The sequence below is a fragment of the Carassius auratus genome, unplaced genomic scaffold (assembly GCF_003368295.1).
Source record: "Carassius auratus strain Wakin unplaced genomic scaffold, ASM336829v1 scaf_tig00214358, whole genome shotgun sequence".
NCBI lineage: Eukaryota > Metazoa > Chordata > Actinopteri > Cypriniformes > Cyprinidae > Carassius > Carassius auratus.
The window spans coordinates 512555-535300 of NW_020527631.1; positions in this window are offsets into that span (position 1 = coordinate 512555).

Genomic DNA, 22746 nt, shown 5'->3' on the forward strand with positions numbered 1-22746 from the left:
GTGTTATATTCCATTACAGCCAGTGGTTTCACATCTGGTTCTACAACATATATTTTTTTAGTTTTATTATATTTTATATAAATAATGTTTATTGTCATCATTTATAAGTAATTCATTGGTTTACTTGGAATACAATAATTCATAATTAAATCTATGATCTGTTTATTTTGACTCTGCCTCAGTCCTTCCTTTAGTCCTTCAGACTGATATTTCATTCCCAAAGTTCACTCTTGAGCTCAATACATAAATGACGATAAAAATAGAAACTAGAACTATTAACAACACATTATAATGTAAACGAAACGGCGCTGAGGTTAACTTCGTTTGAACCAGATACTGAAGCAGTCACGGTTTTCAGGTGAACGAACCTTTGGATGTAAAGATCAAATGCTTTTCTCAAAACGAATCAAGCTCTGCTACAGTGCTTCAATGTGAAATGTGATTTATATCCCGTGGTAACTAGGATTTACACAAGCTCCAGTCTGGATCCAGAACACCTGAGAAGAGATGATGCTGACCCCTCAGGGGACCTCCGATGATGGTAACCCTGAAACAACATAAGTTGTTTATATATAATATACATTTTGCTATAAGTCTGATTGCATCATATATAATAATTGCTGTTAATAGTGTTCATTGTCTGTTTGATTCACTTTAATAGATTTTTCTGTGCATTTCTTCCATATGCACATAATCTGACAGTCACCACTGATAAGTTAATAATAAATATTGTAGAAACTTAATTTTCTGTAAAGTTGCTTTGCAATGATTTGTATCATACAAAGCACTATGAAAATAAACTTGAATTTAATTGAACTGATTTTCTTTTTTCATACAAGCTTCGGAACTTCATTATTGAATGTAACATTACGACCTTAAGGGCTTGCTTTTGAATCTGTGATCATTTACAGTGCCATAATAAAGTATTTCTGCACAAGCATTTTATGGACAAAAACATACTTGGTTACTTAACGTAACCTCGGTTCCCTGAGATACAGGAACGAGTACTGCATCTTGCAAGACACATATGGGGAAAAGCGGGCGAATGGGTGGGGCATTCTGGCTATGTAAGCTGGGTTTGCCTCAGGATTCACAGGTTACTTCGACTGAAGCGATGACTGAGTCATGCAGCACAATAGCACAGGTAGAAACGCAGTACCTGTTATCATATCTTAGGGAACTGAGGTTATGTCAAATAACCGAGTACATTTCCTTTCGATACTAAACTCGTACTGCATCTTGCTAGACGCATTTTGGAACAGTACAATCACTCCGTGCTAATGCAGTGTAGCGAACTAAGGTATCAAACTTCCGTAAGCAATCCATTGCCATAGAGAAGGTAAAAATTATCCAAGGCTAAAAAGGTTTAAGCTCCTTGAGGTCACACCTGGCCTGGTTAATTTTTCCAAAATACCCTGGTCTTTTCTACACCCACGGGCCAAGAGGTGACAGGTGAACTGATGAGCCTGAGCATTATACAGTCAAGGGTTCTCTGCCAGATTTGTTTACGCAGCACGTGTCACTTAAGCGGAAAGGATCCTGGCCTGTAAGGATATATAACTTTGCAAATGTGGACAGCGAGGCCCAGCCGGCTGACTCAAAAATATCCACAATGGACACACCACTGGATCATGCCCAAGATGAGGTAATGCCCCTAGTCGAGTGGGCCCATACTCCAATGGGGCATTGAAGGCCCAAGGAAGAGTACGCTAGCAAGATTGCATCTCTATCCATCTAGAGAGTCTTTGCTTCATGACTGGGAGCCCTTTGGTGTGGTTACCAAAGCAGACAAAGAGTTGTTCCGACAGCCTATAGGGGGCAGATCGCTCAATATAGATTCTCAGAGCTCTGACTGGGCAGAGCAGAGGTAGCTCACTGTCCTCTTCAGAGAGAGGAAGGGCGGACAGCATAATGACCTGTGCTCTGAACGGAGTGGGGAGCACCTTAGGTATGTAATGGTGCCTAGGTTTTTGATGATGACTTAGTGTCATTAGTCTTGAATTACATGCAGGCAGGGCTAATAGAGAGTGCCTGCAGGTCCCCTATTTGCTTTACTGATGCCAGTGCTAGAAGCAGGGCACACTTCAGTGATAGCAACCAAATTCTGGCAGACTGTAGTGGCTGGAAGGCGGTGGTCCTTCAGGGGGACGGTAGAGGGATGAGGTGGATGCAGCCTCTTGGCACCCCTTAGAAAGTGGATGACTATACTGTGTCTGCCCATTGACTGGTCCTCGATACGGGCATAAGAAGCTGCTATGGCCACCACATAGACTTTGAGCTTGGATGGGGAGGACCTCTTATCCAGCAAGAGGGTCGTGGCCTAGTAGTTAGAGAGTTTGACTCCTAACCCTAAGGTTGTGGGTTCGCATCTTGGGCCAGCAATACCACAACTGAGGTGCCCTTGAGCAAGGAACCGAAGCCCCAACTGCTCCCCGGGCACCGCAGCATAAATGGCTGCCCGCTGCTCCTGGTGCATGTTCACCATGTGTGTGTGTCAACATATTTAATGGCGAGCAGCTTCGGATCAGCGTAGAGATGTAATCGTTGCTGAAGGAGAAGAAAACTGAGAATCCTGTGGTGAACGTCCGCGTATATAGCCAGAACGCCCTGTCCATTCTGGTGGTCTTCGTCACCATAGGCTAGTGCAGCCCTAGCCATTGGTTTGTTTATTAATAGACTGCACGAACCACTGGCCGTGCAGTTTCACTGCGTGAATGAAAAAGGCTTCAGTTCAGGAGAAAAAAGGTGTCTAGCAAGATGCAGTACGAGTGTAGTATCGAAAGGGAACCTGAAAATGCTTTGATCTACACATTTTCTGACCCTGTACATGTGGTGATGTAGGTGGAATAACTGAAAGTTTATACATGCTGAAAGAGCATGAGGTGTACTTTTAATTTTAAATAATTCAGCAGTCCTTCGTCAATTATTCCTTACAGTACATATCCATATATATGCAGTCTACCACTCAACCACAGCTCTGATGGACCACATCTTGTCAATTATTCATTTAAAACAAAACCCTTGACCAGTTGTACATTTTTTAAAAGATTGTACGGCATGATTCAGAATGTACTTGGCACAATGACATTTAAGAAAACAAATTTGACTTGAATATTTTTATATAGGTGATGTGAAATATTGAGCAGCGATTTCAGGGAATGTCACTGAGTTTGATTAATGAGGTTGGATTGCAGAACCAAGCTAATAAATTATACGTTAAAGGGGTCTTGATTTTGGGGGTGTACTAGAACAGGCTCTCATACTAGGTTGTTCAAAAACACAGTATTTTTCACCTATTTAAAATGATTACAACACCTCTCTCCCCAGTCTGGCATGAACGGCTCAAATAATTCCTGTATCAAATGAAGGCCCGCCTTCTGGAATATGAGATGTGCTGTGATTGGTTAGCTGGGCCAGTCTGTGCTGTGATTGGTTAGCTTTGGCCAGTATGTGTCGTGATTGACAGCACTCGGCGATTGGTCGGGAAATGTCCTGCCTCTTACAAAAGCACCCTGCTGCGAGCTTCAGTTTAAATATTGCGTTAAAATTAAATAAATTTGAGAGTGATTTAAACTCGAATGATTGTAACCACTCTAAGCTCATCTGTCTTGGGAACACTAGCGCGTCTCAGACATAATGATCACACTCGATGCCTTCTGTAGTGCAGCTCAACCAGGTCACATCCCATTCGTTGTTTTGAAAAGTGATTTATGTTAAATAAAATATTTCCTTTTGAATTGGACTTTGAGCTTTGTGACTTTGGAGATCTTTTTTATGCTCAAACAGCAACATTACAGACTAATTAAAGTTGAAAAAGTGAAAAAGCATAATAGCACCCCTTTAAATAAGATTTGCATCTTAGATCTGAAGAAATAGCATATGTAATGTTCATTTAATCCTATTTTGGCCTGACTAATAGTTGAGCTGACGTGTACATATTTGGTTTTTGTGTGTGATTATTTGTTGAATTGGTACAAGACTAGTTCTTTTTGAAAAAGACATTTGATTCATGCTGTTATGCATAGTAATTGCTGAGGCCTGTTGCATACTATATTCCTGTCAGATAGACTTTATAATAGTTTCTGTTTATGTGTGTTGCTTTACCTACACTGAAATGAGCTCATAAATGAATTGGATTGTTTGTTTGTTTTGTTTTTTAATGCACAGGATTTTCTTGTTTGTAAGTTCATAACCATTTTTATATAAAACAATAGAAGTCAATGGTATATGCTTTTTGGGATACATTTATGTATTGGTGAAAGAAACTAATATTTATTTATTCATACCTTTTTGGATGCATTTATAGTTTTTTTCTGCCATTGCTCGAGATCATTTCCACAGTTTTCTTATGGCATGTTTTGTACATTTGTTCCATCAGACTGACTTTTGAATCACAGTTTTTGGCATTATTTGTCAGAATCAAACATGACAGTATTTGACACGTTATGCTTTGAAATGTGATTCGTTTCAGTGAATCAGATTTAGCTATTTTCAGTGAATCAATTCAAAATTGTTTTGAATTATTGAATTATTTGAAGTCTGTCGTTTAATCAGAGTATATGTAGGTAAATACTTCTGTTTGTTATTCTATATTTAAAATTAGTGCACGTGAGAGAAACTGATGTAATACAATTCTTCATAGCATTTATTTAGTGAAAAACAGTGTAGAAAACATGCCTTCATGACATGGTCATTTAACTAAATTATTATAGCCTATTATTTGTATTTTTGTGTTTAAATATTATATAATTATATATTTTATTATATTTAAATATATTCTGAATCTATTCTTATTTTTTATATTCAATGGGAAATTTTTTAAAGGGATAGTCCACAGAAAAATAAGCAAAATATATTTTTGTTACAAAGTTGTATAACCGGCTTTCTTCTGAATTATCTTTTTTTTTTTTTTTTTTTGACCAGTTCATGACAGTCAGTGGAGTCCACTGTTGTTTGAACACCATCTTTGTTTAAATACAGTTTTTGTGTTTCACTGAAGAAATATACAGTATGGAACGACATGAGGGTGCGACGGATTTTACGTTTTTGAGTGAACTATCCCTTTAAGGCATGTCTGAGCAAATACCTTGACAAATTTTGTGTATAAGCCACATTTATATTAATGTTCTTTGATATGCATTGTTTCCTTGAATCTGTTTGACTGACGTCAACAACCCTTCGATCAAAACACATCCCGCCTTTTCTCATTCCTTCTGTCAGCAACCTTGTAATATCACTCTATAGCCAATTCCCCTTTCACCGGGACGATGGGAAGTATTGGGGCCATTCCCCGCCCAATCCCCCCTCATGCCTCATCTTCCATTTTCATCTCCGTTTCAGTCTTTATTAAACCGCTGCTGGGTGTAAACATCAAACAGTCGGTATGTCTGGAGAAAAACTCATTTCTTTCTGCTTCTGTTGAGTGTAAGAGGAGGAGAGGAACCACAGACAGACAGACGGGTGAGATGTGACGTCTCACAGCAGTCATCATATCTCAGTCCTGATTAATGCAATGCATGATTTTTTAATCTACAGTAAATCATTAGGCCTATTTCTTTCTGCTGCGGAAGTGTTCAGATTTATTCAGTAGAAGATTTGAATCTTTTTGAAAACTATGCAGTTCATTTCCCAGTGGATGGATCCCATTACATTAAACCTCGTGAACTTCAATCCCTTGAAAATCCATGTATTAACACTCCACATTAACTAGAGCTTATGATTTTTTTAACGTTTTTTAGTGTTTTACATATCTTTGGGAATACTTGGTTCTCATTGGTTGATTCTTTTGTTAAATATTTCTTGTTTTTCCAGGCAACAGATTTTCTTTGTAGCTGTGCTAGTTTCTTGTATCATGCCAGATTTTTTTTCATAATTTAATAATTTCATCTTTTATGTATTTATGTATTTATTCTTAAGAATTGTAATAAATTAATCTATTTTATTTACTTTTAATTCATTTAAAAAATATGAATGATCATTTTAATTTGAATTAATATTATTATTTTATTTTAATTGTTTTAGATTTTAATTTTAAAAAATTTAATGTAATCAATATTTATTTTATTACCTTTTTATGTATATACATTTTTTTAATTGCCAGATTTCAGCTGCCCACATGGTCAGAAACAGTCAAAATGTCCCACTGGCCACTGTTTTGCAATCCATGTCTGTGTAATGAGCTGGATCACGTATGGGAGGTAGTTAGTGCTGAGGGATGCTTAGCAGATCACCTTATCAGGGTTTATTTTAAGGCTAACTGTTTTATCCCTTATGTATGTGATCCGCAGAAATCTCAGAAGTGTGTTAAGTCTCTTGAGCGATATCTCGTCTCCTGTGAGTTCAGTCTCACTCCTGTGAGCTGCAGAAAACACATTCAAGTCTAGGCTTATGTTAGTGTGCTGCTCACTTCATGTGCACTACTGCATAATCACATTTAATAATAGTATATTAAACGGTATGCATTGAGTGACATCGGTATTTTGAACACATCACAATAAAAGTATTCATCTCAAACTTGGAATCTGTCCGTTATATTAAGCAGGTGTAATGTCATGCGTTTGTAATCTTTATCAGTCCTGTACTTTGACCTAATAATGATTCAAGAGCAGCTTTGGGTAATTATGAGTGTTCATTAATAATTAATGATGGTGTCATTTCAAGTCCTTGGAATGCTAATGAATCAGCAGGAAGGTGCCGTGAATATGCCCGTCCTGACATTTACATTGACGTTCATGCCATTTTATCAATTATTAAAAAACACATCCAGTATCTCCTTATATTTTAACTGTCTACATGTGTAGTGTAGAAGTGACTGATCTGGAACGCTCTAGATGAGCAGCAACAGGGATGATGTTTTTAAGGACTTTTTTGTTTTTTAATGTGTGTTTATAGTCCATATGTCAGGGTTTGCAAGGGAGGAACTCAAGTGCAGACAGGATTCAACACAAAAGGGTTTATTAAATACAAAAAGGGAAAACAAAAACCCACGAGGGGGAAAACAAGGGCTAGGGTAAGGACTAAATAACCAAACAAGACAGGGCTGACCAGATAAAGACACTAAACACGAACTATAAACAAACACTCACGGTATACAGGATATAATCACAGTCACCAGTGTGGAACACATCTGAGAAGCACATAAGTAACACAATGAACCGACGCAAGACAGAGCACACTAGGAGATCTAAATAGGGGGAACAATTAAGACACGACAGGTGACACAGATAGGGCAATCACGACACGACTAGGATAACAAGGGGGGCGGGGCAAGGGAACGAGACAACACAAGCACATGGCCCAAAGACAAGGCCATGCGCTTGTACACAAAACAAGGGTCTGTCATGATCCTGCCTCAAGACTAGGAAAAATCAAGGACACGAGGGCAGGATCATGACAGAACCCCTCCCTTAAGGAGCGGCTTCCAGACGCTCCTCAAGGGAACATCAAACACGGGACATGACAGACTGGGACACAGACACAAACCAACAAGACATGACTAATAATAACAAAGGCAAACATGAAAACACAATGGCAGGGTTAGGGTGACATAAAAAAAACAAACAGGGAAGGGGAGGGGGCGGGACCACAAAGTTCATGGGGGACAGACCAGGGCGGGGGGGTGGGGTAGGAATCTTAGGAGGACAGGACGAAGGCTGACGACGGGGGGTACGGGCAGGTCTGGGTGGTGAGGGGTCTCAGGACAACTGACAGGGGACATGACAGGAGCAGACAAGGGACGCGGGGCAACACTTACGGGACGCGGGGCAAGACTTACAGGACGCGGGGAGACGACAGCTGGACACGGGGGAACAACATCTACTGGACACGGGGGGACAACATCTACTGGACACGGGGGGACCACAGGACACGGGGCCACATCAACAGGACACGGGGAGACAACGGCAGGACATTTGGGACTTCTGGGGACAGGGTCAGGGGACAAGACAGGACTGACGGGGATTTCTAAAATTTGGACAAGACGGGACAAATAATCAGAAAATGCTTTAGCAGCTAGGACAATTGGCATCTCCTTATGAGATGAAACCGACTGTACAAGAGTCTTTGCTGCAGAGTCGGCCGCGGCTCTCTCCTCCGCTCTCACGACTGCCGACTTGCATACAGCTTTCTTTCCCGGCTCGGGCACGCTAGCGCTCACCGCTGCTGGCTCGGGCACGCCCACCGCTGCTGGCTCGGGCACGCCAGCTCTCTCCGCTGCTGGCACGGGCACGCCAGCTCTCACCGCTGCTGGCACGGGCACGCCAGCTCTCACCGCTGCTGGCACGGGCACGCCAGCTCTCACCGCTGCTGGCACGGGCACGCCAGCTCTCTCCGCTGCTGGCACGGGCACGCCAGCTCTCTCCACTGCTGGCACGGGCACGCCAGCGCTCACCGCTGCTGGCTCAGGCACGCTCACCGCTGCTGGCTCGGGCACGCCAGCTCTCTCCGCTGCTGGCACGGGCACGCCAGCGCTCACCGCTGCTGGCACGGGAGGAGACAGGGTCACAGGACCGGCAGGCCCCTTCTTCCTCCTCTTCCTCCTCGGGCGCGGTGCAGAGGCTACAGCTGGGTCAGAGGCGGGTTGGGGGAGTTTGGTCTCGGGCAGGGCAGCCTCGGACGCCGAAGACTCTGAAGCTGACTCCCATGAAAGCCGTCTCCCTCGCTTGTTGGGGAGACTTAAGGTAGTGGGAGGTGCCTCAGGATCTTGGGAGGGACCTAACTGATCCCCCAGGGTTGCCACGGCCAGGACACGACCCTCCGGGATCGCCGGCAGCTGGGTAGGTGGGGGGGACCTCTGTGGCTCCTCCTGGGAGATGCTTTCTCACAGCCGGGCATAATTCCGAAGGATCCACTCCCCCTCGGGCGAGTATGGGAGGGTGACCCCCTTCCTGTCGGTGGGGGACGACATCCAACATTGTCGACGGAACTCCAACAAGTGTTGGAGCTCGGGGGACCTCCTGCCTGCTGAGTTCCTTTTTGGTCGGTTCATTCTGTCAGGGTTTGCAAGGGAGGAACTCAAGTGCAGACAGGATTCAACACAAAAGGGTTTATTAAATACAAAAAGGGAAAACAAAAACCCACGAGGGGGAAAACAAGGGCTAGGGTAAGGACTAAATAACCAAACAAGACAGGGCTGACCAGATAAAGACACTAAACACTAACTATAAACAAGTGTGGAACACATCTGAGAAGCACATAAGTAACACAATGAACCGACGCAAGACAGAGCACACTAGGAGATCTAAATAGGGGGAACAATTAAGACACGACAGGTGACACAGATAGGGCAATCACGACACGACTAGGATAACAAGGGGGGCGGGGCAAGGGAACGAGACAACACAAGCACATGGCCCAAAGACAAGGCCATGCGCTTGTACACAAAACAAGGGTCTGTCATGATCCTGCCTCAAGACTAGGAAAAATCAAGGACACGAGGGCAGGATCATGACACCATAATTCTCTCAGGTCATTCACAATCTTGGTTTATGCATTGCTCGATTTGATTTTTAACCTAAAGAATGAATCAAAGCTGCAAAATGAAGCATTTTTTGGATCATGAATTGTTTTTGGATTGAGAAATTCTTATTTATTTATTTTTAGTTTGCTGTTTTATTCACATCATTTTAAGTCATGGGTTTGTTTAAATTTCTGCAGTGATGTATGATTATTTTGAACTTACAGGTAATTTTATAATTTATTTTAAACAATTATAAAATATCATTAAACTATTTTATTTATTTTAATATAAATTTTAGGGGAATGTGCTTAGTTATTAATGTCAAATATATTTAAAATATCTAAAGTTTTTAAGGAGAATATGTTTACTTGTCTATAATGTAAAAACATATTTATAAATACATTTTATTTGTCATTTTAATTGTCATTAAAATAATTAAATCATTTTAATTAATTAAAAAATTGCCATTTAGTGGGAATATGTGTAATTGTGCTTAAAATAAAAATAAAATAAAAATAATTTATTGTAATAAGAATTTTTGGGCAATGTGCTTAGTTGTCATTAAAATATCAAACAAAAATCTATAAAAATCGAAATACAAAAACAAATCTTAATTCTCCCAAATAGTAATGCTTCATATCCTTGAAAAACATTATATCTTACCAAAATATTACCCATATTTTACAATTCTGGGTATGAAATATGACACAGACTGTTTCTGTGAGAGACACAAGACATGTGCTGTGCAGACGGAGTGAGTAAAGATGAAAAATTGTGTGTGTGTGTGTGTGTGTGTGTGAGAGAGAGAGAGAGAGGGAGAGAGGGAGAGAGAGGAGAAAATAAGAGAGAGTGAGGGGGGTTTAGGAGGGAGGGAGGGGTAAAATGAGGCAGAAAGCGAGCAGTTGGAAGCAAGAGCGTTAGAGTCACATAAGACAGAATGAAGGTTGGACAGAAAAACAGAGCGAGCAAGTGAGTGGAAAACACGTGACAGGTACACCACACACACACACACACACACACACACTTGTTTCCACGGTGACAACATGGGGGCGGTTGTTGGCACATTGACCTTGCAGACAAGACAGCGCCGACCATCAAACGGTAAGACGTCAGTTCACTCTATCAATCTATCTGTCTGTCTGTCTGGACTGAGAACTTTAGATATATCAGACTCAAAGTGAATGCATGCATGTGTGCCTGATTGAATAACATACACGGATGATTGTGTTTGTATGTTCATGCTTGAGTTGCATGCATGCTTGCGCATGTGAGTGTTTTGAGCGATTAGATGACTCACGCATGCACGCACTGTGCAACAAGTGCCGTTTGACTGACACCAGCATCACAGCTGCGTGCTTCGTCTCTGCAATACAGTCAGTGGTGAAACACACACAAATGCATTCATTATGTGACTCATGAAGCTTTAAGAGGATTATTTATGACATGAATTGAGTTTGCACAAGCAAAGAGAGTGTGCCTGGTGTGTGTGTGTTGTCTGGTCATGTATGCTTCTGTCTTTGAAACATGCTCATGTTATTTATCACTCTACTCACACACGCACTCCGTTCCCGCCTGTTACCTTGGAAGCGCTGTTGTCATGGTAACGTGGCGATGGCAGTTTGGAGTGTTTTCGTGTGAACGTCTGAAGGGTCCTGACCCTTCGCTCATGTCAGGAGAGCTGAGAGACACATTAGAGAGAGAGAGAGACATCAACACCTGTTGATTTTGTTGTCTTCTCATCGTTCTCACACACACACACACACACACACACACACAGAGCAATCTGTAGTGCGCAGAGAATACACATTAAGCTTTCAAAACTGATTAGAAAATAATTTAATTCTGTTTCTAACCTTGAAAATGTTTTAAATAATGTTGATCCAAATTTAGTCTTAGAATCGTTTTGGAAAAATCTTAAAGTCAAAATCTTACGTTCTCTATTACATTGTTAGATTTGTACTTTCTGTACTGGACGCTCCTGACACCAAGTACAGATACACATTGTGTGTGTAAACACACTTGGCAATAAAGCTCTTTCTGAGTTTGATTTGATCTTAATTTAAAATCTTTAGTTTATGCTTAAACTTGAGCTTTAAAATATCTTTTAAAAAGCTGGCATGCCATTGAACAAACAAAAAAATCCAAAACCGATCGGTTGCATGTGTAAGAGCTGGAGTCACACATTGATTTCATTAATAATATGCAGCCTCACTGGAGCGAAATAGGGCAAGGCATCAGGAATATGGCATCAATTATACAGTGATCCATAAATGAAGCTGGATAAGCCCTATTAATCTCTCACTCTTTCTCTTTGCTCTCGTTCTTGTTCATTTGTGTGGAACCTTCAGTCTAGGCCTGTAAATGAATCTGAGTGAGTCTGGTATCTTTGTTCTTGAGCTGCAGGCTTGCAAATGATTCTGTTTATCAATTAATAACTGCTAATAAACCGTCTGAAGCATGTTTCTCAAAAACTATATTTTTCAAAATCGTCTGGTTTCAGAGAGTTTTGGGGATGGAAAATGTGCCATCGAGTCAGAAATATTGATTGTGAGTTTTGAGCCTATGATTAACCAAATGAAACTGTATTTAGAAGTGGGAGAACCAAATGCTATGTGACAACTTGCTGAGTTATAAAGGAGCATATCAGTTTGAAACATAGCGGAGAGCAAATTTAAAGGGTTATTTCACCCCAAAATGAAAACCACACGATAAACCCATGATTTGCTCACCCTAAAGACACCGTAAGTGTATATAATGGCTTTGAATGGGGGTCGAGATTTTAAAGCCCTATAAAGTGCCATCCATCCATCCATCATAAAAAGTGCTGCACTACATCCAACATAATCCGCTGGAATGCCACTTTCTAGTGAACGTGTATATGACAGTTAGTGGAGGCTAGAGATTATGGTTCATAAAGTTTTAAATATGTGATGTGATCTTGGAAAACCCAACACATGGTGAAATTTGACCTTTTTTAGGTTTTGATATCATATGAAAGTTATGGCTGAAGTTGGCTGATAGCTATGATTTTCCGTAATGGAATTTTGAGAAAAATGGGTTTAAAGGGAATTGGGTTTAACTTTCACTTCTACTTGATGATCTCTGTCTGTCAGGAGCGCTATACTGCATAATTACACAAACAGACTAATGTTACCCCAAAGAGGACAGTTTTCCGTTGTTTATCATGATGGGCATAGTCTCTGAACGTTTCATCACCCCTTGTATGTTTGGATAACAGAAATAGTGTAACTTGTATATAGAAAAGTGAGCATAGCGGCATCGGACTCCTCCCCCTTAGTTACATCATCATCCGATCTTTCATCTCTAGATGTGAAATAGTCCATCATAACATCTTTTAGGGCACTGACATCACCACGACTGAGCAGACTGAGACGAGCAAGATCATCTGAGTGAGCTTTAGACTGCATAGTGTTATTACGCTACGCCATTTCACGATATAAAAATAATTATTTCAAAAAACTTTGTTTACACAGGACTGGCGGGAAATGTGCATTGATGCACTTTTCTTATGTTACTTAATTTATTTTGATAGGTTAACTTTTTTTTTTTTTTGGTGTTAAGAGAAAGCACCTCTGTTCTTATAGAGAAAGTATTTTCTGCTTGCTGCAGTAAATCGCAATTTTTCTGAACTAAGCAGGTTCATTTTGCCAAGGTATTTTCAGAGATGATAGACAAGATGTTAAATAAGAATAATTGAATGAAACCCTAATTTTGACAAAAGTTTTCACACGACCTGTGTTTCGAATGTCCTGAAAACGTCACAGCACGACATCCGATGAGTTTTCCCAGATCGCTCCCATATTGATATTTTTCTAATAAAATGGACTGGCTTGCTTCAGAAGGTCTCAAATACCCCCCCTGAACTATTTGAAACATTTTTTATGATGGATGAATGCACTTTATTTTGCATAAATTAACTGCATTCACTGCCATTATAAAGCTTGGAAGAGTCAGGACCTTTTTTTTAATTAAAAATATAAATTCTCTGAAATAAAGTCATACACCCATAGAATCGCTTGAGGATGAGTAAATCATTGGGTATTTTCCATTTTTGGGTGAACTATCCCTTTAAGTGAATAGTACTGAACAGTTTTGGGAAATCATATATTAATGTATTCGATAATTTTAAAGGTGTAATGATGAGACAGAGAGGTTCGGATCCATGTGCAGAACTTTTAATGAGAATGGTCAGACAGGCAATGATCAGCAACGGCGTCAGGTATATAGGGATAACCAGGATCGAAAACAGGAACAAGCAGATATCGGGGGCAGGCAGCAGAGAATCAGAGTCTGTATAAACAATCCAAAGGTCAGGTACAGAGAGATCAAACACAAGGAAAACGCTCGGAAATTACACACACAGCAAATCAAGACTTCACAGAGAGTGAGAGTGAGTGTGCTGCTTATATGTGTGTGTTAATGAGGTGCAGGTGTGGCAAGGAGATTGACTGAGGAATGATGTGCAGGTGTGGCAGGGTGATTGTGATGCAGAGACTCATGGGAAATGTAGTTAAGGGTGTGGTGCAACAGATAAGAGGTGCTAGAGTCCGAGTGACATCTGGTGGTTAATGTGGAATTTTCCTGATTGGAGTGCCCTCTACAAAAGTCCATGGGCACTCCATGTAATGATCGTGATAAAAGGACAGTAAATGTCAAATTAATCCCAGCAGTTTGTAATTCCCCCCACCCCCGTTGCACAGTGATTATATTAAAATTAAAATACACTTGTGCATACAGGCATTATTAAATTCTATATGGGCAGAAATTAAACTGCAGCAGTATGGTAGTACAGACAGAATGTAAATGACAGTTCTTGATTTTTTTTACACGTATCAACAGATTTGATTGATGTGTGCTGCGATCGGTTAAGATTGGAAGCAGAGAGTGAGATATTGATCTGACAGAAGCGTCTTTAGAATAGCTCATCACTTTTGATTGAATATGCATGCATTGATGAACACTTCACAGTAAGACCACTTTACTAGAAGAATGATCAATAATTGGAACATGACAAAATATATAATTCTGTATACAGTGTTGTTTATCAAATATTTATGGTATGTAAAATATTATATAATATTTTAATATTTAAGATCTTAGGTTTAGTTTGTTAATGCAGCTTGTGTCTCATTGGTTTGCTCTTTGTGTGTGTGTGTGTGTGTGTTAGACCTGCAGCTGTGGGTTTTCCTTTGGTAAATATTTCAGATTTCTTGAATTGAACACCCACACTGCCTGCAGTTACGTCTTAATGCAACACACACACACACATACACCGTTTATTCACTCTAAGTTGTGCTCGTTGTTTGTTGAATCACCATTCTGGAAGGTTCTCTCTGTGTGTTAAAAACACTTTAAGAATGTGTTTGCAAATATCAGATGGGCAGATTTATTCAGATGGCACATTAATAATTTGAAACCGTTAGCATCAATTATGTCCAATTTGTTCCCTGGGCCTGGTAGTGGATAATTTTCAGTATTTAGTGATTTTTTTTTCTGTGTATACCCTCTCTCTCTCGCTCTCTTCCACCCCCCCCCCCCCTCTCTCTCTCTCTCTCTCTATCTCTCTCTCTCTCTTTCTCTCTCTCTCTCTCTATATATATATATATATAGTTGTACTCAAAATTATTCATACTCTTGGTAAATATGATTAGAGGTGATTATGAAAATAAATCTGTATCATTAATCCTTTTGATATTTTATTTTTAAAATTTACAAAAATCTAACTTTTCATTGGTCAATAAGAATTTAAAATGGGAGAGAAATCTCACTATGAAATAAATTATGTTCTCTAATACACATTGGCCACAAATAATCATACCCACTTATTCAATACTTTTTGCAATTTCTTTTTTGACAAGGTAACAGTTCTGAGTATTCATATATAAGACCTGAAGAGGTTAGAGAGATAAGAGATCAGAGACCAATCCTTCATCCAGAATCTCTCCAGGTCCTTCAGAGTCTCAGCTCCATGTTGGTACTTCTCCTCTTTGATTCACCACACTCATTTTCTATAGGGTTTTTTGGTTTTGATTGTTTGTTTGTGGATCATTGTCCTGTTTGGAAGATCCAACCACAGCCCATTATAAGATTTCTAGCATGGACAGTCAGTTTAAAAAAAAATCCATGAAGCCATGTAGACTTCCATGACCTCCAGCTGAAAAATAGGCCCACAACATTAAAGGTCCAGCAGTATATCTAATTGTACACATGGGGTACTATTTTCTAGTTTCATCTGACCACAGAAGCCAGTTCTATTTGAAGCTATCAGTCGTGTCTGACAACTGAATATGCTGAAGCTTGTTTTTGGTTGAGTGAGGAGAATTTTTCTTGAAACCCTTCCAAACAACATTTCACGAGTTCACCCTTACATCTAATCTGAAGGCAAATAGTAGGCATATTTTGGCGTGCTGTCCTGGGGGAGGGGTCCGGGCCCGGAGCATAGCCCGAACCCAAATAACTCCCCCTATCCCAATTTGGGATAAATAGATTAGAAGTGAGGAGTTGGGGTGGAGGAGGGTTGCCGAAAAACTGTCGTGGGACAGGAGGTAGGAAGACTGGATATATATACGCGTGCGTGCTATAAGATGATTAGCTAAACGAGATGCACCTGTACCAAATTGGATGATTATCTGATCGTGCTTCTCCCGAACTTTGTTAATAAAACCACATTTCACGAGTTCACCCTTACATCTAATCTGAAGGCAAATAGTAGGCATATTTTGGCGTGCTGTCCTGGGGGAGGGGTCCGGGCCCGGAGCATAGCCCGAACCCAAATAACTCCCCAAAAGAAGCTTAAAGCCATAGGACAGCAGCCAGAGAGATAAAATTTAGTTGCCCCCCAAAATATGCGTGTTGGGAAGAAAATGCAGAGCGACCTGGAGAGCCCGTGCAGTGTTCGACGAGAGCTGCGGCTCGCAACGTCTTACCAGCGAGCCCTCCATGCCGCTTATGGGAGGAGCACAATGCCAGATATCAAGAAATGAGGGACTCTTGCTGCCTCCGAAGGGAGCTGCGGCTCTGCTGCACCGGAAGGGAGAGTCCCTCTTGCGGCTGAGTACGAGGCGCGGTTTGTTGCATCTGATGGAGGGCTCTCACTGCGACTGAAGGGAGCCAGCGACTGTATCCCATCGGGAGGGAGATCCCTGGCCGCCATAGAGTATGCAACATAACTCGGACGGGGGGTTCACACTGCGACCGAAGGGAGCCGTGGGTCTGCTGCACCAGAAGGGAGAGCCTCGTCAGATGCTAAATAGGCAATGAGATTCGAGCCGCGGTTTGGCGCGTCGGATGAAGGGCTCCTAATGCAACCGAAGGGAGCCAGCGGCTGTACCCCATCGGGAGGGAGATCCCTAGCCATCGTGGAGCATGCAACATAACTCAGATGGGGGGTTCACACTGCGACCGAAGGGAGCTGTGGGTCTGCTGCACCGGAAGAGGAGCCCTAGTCCGATGCTGAGAAGGCAAAGAGACGCGACTGTTGGAGGGACTCCCGCTGCATCCGAAGGGAGCTGCGGCTCTGCTGCACCGGAAGGGGGAGTCCCCCATTGCGGGTTTATGGAGGCACGGTTTTTTGCCTCTGAGGGTTCTCCCAGCCTCCGTAGGGGGTTCGCAACTCTGCAGCAGGAGTGCTGCCCCGGAGGGGAGAGCCCTGATTGACGCTAACTAGAATACGACTGTTGGAGGGACTTTTGCTGCGTCCGAAGGGAGCTGCGGCTCTGCTGCACCGGAAAGGCGAGTCCCCCTTGCGATGCGAGGCATGGCTTGATGGGTCTGATGGAGGGCTCTCACTGCGACCGAAGGGAGCCAGCAGCTCTATTCCCCCGGGAGGGAGAACCCTATCCGCCCTTGAGCATGCAACATAACTCAGACGGGGGGTTCACCCTGCGACCGAAGGGAGCCGTGGGTCTGCTGCACCGGAAGGGAGAGCCCCATCAGATGCAGAATAGGCAAGAAGATTCGAGGAACGGTTTGATGCATCGGATGGAGGGCTCCTGCTGCGACCGAAGGGAGCCAGCGGCTGTGTTCCCCCGGGAGGGAGATCCCGGTCCGCCCTTGAGCATGCAACATAACTCAGACGGGGGGTTCACCCTGCGACCGAAGGGAGCCGTGGGTCTGCTGCACCGGTAGGGGAGCCCCGTCCGATACGGAGTAGGCAAGAAAACGCGACTGATGGAGGGACTCTCGCTGCGTCCGAAGGGAGCTGCGGCTCTGCTGCACCGGAAGGGAGAGTCCCCCTTGCGACTGTATAAGCGGCTTAATTTGATGCATCGGATGGAGGGCTGTCACAACGACCGAAGGGGGCCTGTGGCTCTGCTGCACCGGGAGGGATACCCCCATCTGCCGCTGAGCGCGCAGCGCAACTCAATGACAGATGAAAGGCTCACACTGCGACCGAAGGGAGCCACTGCCCAGCTGCACCGGAAGGGAGAGCCCTGTCCGATGCTGAAATAGGCAAGGAGATTGTAACGATGGCTGGAGGGCCCTTACTTTGGCCGAAGAAACGATAACTGAGAGGCTTCTATTAATCAAGTACACAACATGATTTAAGGAGGAATAGTTTATGGATTATGTGAGAGGCCCCTTTTGAGCTGCTTAAGATTAGGGCCGAAACGATTCCTCGAGTAACGCGATTACAAAAAAAAAATGATGTAGGCAAATTCCTCTGCTTCGAAGCCTCTTTTAATTTATTCTAAATCTCACGTCAGGTTCTTTCGCAATGATTTTTTTTTTTTTTTTTTTTTTTTTGAATGAATTAATCAAAATAAGTAATTGCACTTACATCCGATTCACGAATTAATAGCTCTAAATATTAAGACGGAACAGTGTTTAAATGTAAATCCTGCATGTTCTGTGCGTCTCTGTTAATGAATGGAGCACGAGCGCGACTTCCTTTTTCACACACACACTGAAGCGCACATTACGCTCACGGTAATTTCTGCGTCTGCTGTCTCACTAAATAAGGACTTGAACACATGAACAACATCTCCAGAACTGCTCTGACAGTCAGTTCATGAGCATTTGACTTTAAGTAAAACTAGCGTCACATCACATACACAGAACTGAAAAGGTACGTCAACCCGACTAAATAAAGGTCCGGGGTCCTGACATTTTATCCTACCCATCGGATTTACTGTGCATGCGCACATCAGTATAATTAAGCAAAAACACATTTTGTAACTCGATTAATTTTTTTTTTTTTTTTTTTTTTTTTTTTAATTATTTATTTATTTATATCTATATAACATATTTTATAATACTGTATTTATTTATTTATTTATTAAGGAATAATAGCTGGATTGATTTGAGGGCATGAGATGGTCGAGTGAGCAACTGACCTGCAGACTGCGCATGATATGTTGCGACAGCTAAAAAATACGCGGCTGTGAAGATCAGCATCCAGGGCGCCCCAATAGGGGCATTGATTCCACTGGGCTACGCGTACTGCACATTTGGCTGAAAATAGCTTGTGGTAAGTATAAAAATGGGTTCCGCCATAAGACAGCGCGAGTTCCGCGACTATAGCCAGATAGTCATTGAGCTCGCGCCGTCTATAGGGAAAAGCAGAGCAGATTACCTCCGTATAGCGGCTAAATGCGATCGTGAATTCGGAAAAAGAAAGGGGGCGGGATGAACTGGGAGTCGAATTTTTTAAAGTTACTGAGAAATCTCCGCAATCTATTTGTCGGTAGGAATCAGCCGGAGGGAGCAGAGAGAGAAGAGAGGAGAGATCAACATCCGCACCTGCGAGAATCTGTGATTTGATGGAACTAGGCACGGGGGGTGGTTCCATAGCGGCGGCATTAGGTGGAGTATGTAGAGGGGTCGCTGTGAATAGAGTATACTGCGGTTTAGCTTGGGTAGAGGAGTTGGAAGGAAGATGAGGAGGGGCCATAACCGTTTGCGGAGGCATCCTCACGCACGGATTATCCCCTGGAGCTGGGGTCGGCCCGTAGGGAAAATGATAGAAGGAGAAAGGCGGAAATGAGGGAGGGGTTGCACCCGTTTGCGGAGGCATCCTCACGCATGGATTGAACCCCTGTGCTTGGGGAAGCCCGTAAGGAGAGGAAGATGGAAAGGAGGAAGGAGGCCAGCCTGCTTGTGTTGCTAGCTGAGGATTCCCAGCTTGGGTGTCTGCAACTGGGGCTGCTGGCCATTGGTGGGGAAAAGAAAAAGTGGAGGGGTAAAAGTAAGGAGGCTGAGCTTGAGCGGCTAGCGGAGGCAGCCTCGCGCTAGTCTTTGCAGCCGAAGGTAAAGTAGAAAGCAGTGGAGGTTGGAAATTCGCGCCCGTAGGCACTGTTGCATGCGGCGAGGCAGCTGAAGGAGCTGCAGAGATAGGTTGTGAAGAGGGAGGCAGTGCGATGGGAGGAGCGGCCGAATTTGGGGCGTGGCCCCGACCTGCTGATGATCTGCTATGTCCTGACGCTTGGGGGGAGCCGGAACTTGAGCTGGAAGAAGATGACATTTGTGTGACACGTTGTTTAGACCTGTGGGCTTTGGTTACCTTTTTGGAGGTAGGTGGATTATTTCCCAGTGTGCTATAAAGCTCAAAGAGTTGAGCTTTGCTCATGTTGCGAGAAAACCTGACATCTGAATTTGACAGCGCTTGTCTTAATCCTGCGACGGTCCATTTTCCAATGGGTGGGATGGATGGTGAAGCCGATGCATGTGATGTTGATGGTGATTGGATTGGCTGTCTCGATGGTGGAGGTGAACGGAGACTTCGAGGTGTGTGCGTATCCGGCCTATTTCGTCTTCGCCCACGCGCTGAGGCCTCGGGCTCGGCGCTGCATCCCGGTTGAGAAGGAGGTGCCATGGGGTCAGCAGAGGAAGCTGCTTTAGAGCCGGTGGCTTGCTGGGGAGCTTCTAGCTCATTGTCTGAAGGGAAGAGTTCGAGTTCCGACATCTGGCGGACGAGTGGATGCCGAAAAACTGTCGTGGGACAGGAGGTAGGAAGACTGGATATATATACGCGTGCGTGCTATAAGATGATTAGCTAAACGAGATGCACCTGTACCAAATTGGATGATTATCTGATCGTGCTTCTCCCGAACTTTGTTAATAAAACCACATGTGGTGGTGTAGGGGAGTTTGATATTTTTGTTAAGCTTTCTGACCCCAAGACTCACCCAATCTCTGCAATTCTCCAGCTGTGATTCTTGGAGAGTCATTGGCTGCTCAAACTTTCCTCCTCACCATGCATTAGGATGATATAGACACATCTTCCAGACAGATTTGTAACATCTTTGGTTGACTGGAACCTCTTAATTATTGCCCTGATGGTGGAAATGGGGATTTTTAATTCGTTATCTCTTTTCTTACAGCCACTTTCTAAATTTGTGAAGTTCAATAATCTTTTGCTGCAATCAGAAACATTTTCTTTAATTTTACACCTTGTGATCAATGATTAAGGGAATTTGGCCTTTGTTTTCACTCATATTTATAATCCTGTGTAACAGGAAACCAAGGCTGGACAATTTAAAGGGGGGGTGAAATGCTATTTCATGCATACTGAGTTTTTTACACTGTTAAAGAGTTGGATTCCCATGCTAAACATGGACAAAGTTTCAAAAATTAAGTTGTATGATTGAAGGAGTATTTCTGTTCCAAAAATACTACTTCCGGTTTGTCACAAGTTTCGGAAAGTTTTTTTCGAGTATGGCTCTGTGTGACGTTAGATGGAGTGGAATTTCCTTATATGGGTCCTGAGGGCGCGTCTGCCGGAAGAGCACGCGCTCCCGTATAGCAGAGCACTGAGAGCACAACAGACTTCACTGATCAAAGCAAGAGCATCGCGAAATGTCACAAAAGGAGTGTGTTTTTGGTTGCCAGGGCAAGACAACCCTGCACAGATTACCTAAAGAGAAACAGTATTAAGGGACCAGTGGATGGAGTTTATTTTTACAGAGCATCAACGGAGTTTTGTAAGTGTTTGTGTTTGTTCCCCTGCATTTCGAAGATGCAAAACAAACAAGGCCCAGTTTGACGACGGATTTGCACATCGTTTATTTCTTAAGGATAATGCAGTCCCAACGAAAAAGGGTCACAATCGTGTGTTGGAACCGCATGCGGTGAGTGAAACGCTTCAAATATCTCTGTGTTGTTAACTTAGCTGTCGGCGCGTAAGCACATCAAGTAAACAACATGTGATGTTGTCATCAAACTGCATGAGTAAAACTGCTTCAAATATCTCTTTGTTGTTAACTTAGCTATCGGCGCGTAAGCACATCAAGTAAACAACATGCGATGTTGTCATCAAACTGCACTTTCCACATGTACAGCTTAAAAAAAAAAAAAAAAAAAACGACAAAGTGGAACTTAATCATTTTCCAAAACCCGCTAAGCAAATATATACAGTTTCAGTACATACCACATAGAGACGTTGTTGTTGCTGCTGCTCTTGTTAAATTTCAGCCTCTGGATCATAAATATACGCTGAATCTGACTGTTAGCAATGGTTTGTTTTGGTTGGTTTTGTCTTCAGGTAATGTCACAGCTTCCAAACGCTATCAGCGCAAAAGCCTACTGGCTCTCGTGATTCTTTAGCTCCGCCCACACGTCACGCCTACAGACGCTCGTGTTTTTCCGGAAAAAATCGGTACAGACTATCTTTCTCTTATGAATATAATAAAACTAAAGACTTTTTGGAGTTATGAAGGATGCAGTACTACTCTATAGGTACTCAAGATTAACAGGATATTGAGTGAAAACGAGCATTTCACCCCCCCTTTAATGTCCCTAGTCATCATGGCGTGATAAAAAAAAATCTGATATTTTAATCAAATTAAGATATTTTAATCATAAGAATTTCTAGGGGTACCAAAAATTGTAGCCATTGTGCACTGGAGAAAAATATTTATTTGCTAATATTATTTTTTCCCCCACTTTAAATTTTTTGCTTCAATTAAAGGGGGCATTACACACACAGTTTCACCCAATCTCATGTTAATTTTGAGTTCATAAAGAGCAGTACTGCATCCTTCATATCTCCAAAAAGTATTTAGTTTTATTATATTTAAAAAAGAAAGATAAAGCTTTATGATATGCCGCCGGATGAAGCTCATTGATGGGTGTGATCCGCTCTCGCTCTGGTGGATTTTTTTTTTTTTCCGGGAGAAATGTCCATATAAGGAGTTCCACCCTCATCTACGTCATGAAGAGCCACGATTTTCTCAGTTTCTCAGAAACTTGTACGAACCTGGAAGTAAGATTTTTGGAACAATACTCTGTCATATTTCCAAATAGTTTTTTTAAGCTTTGTCCATGCTTAG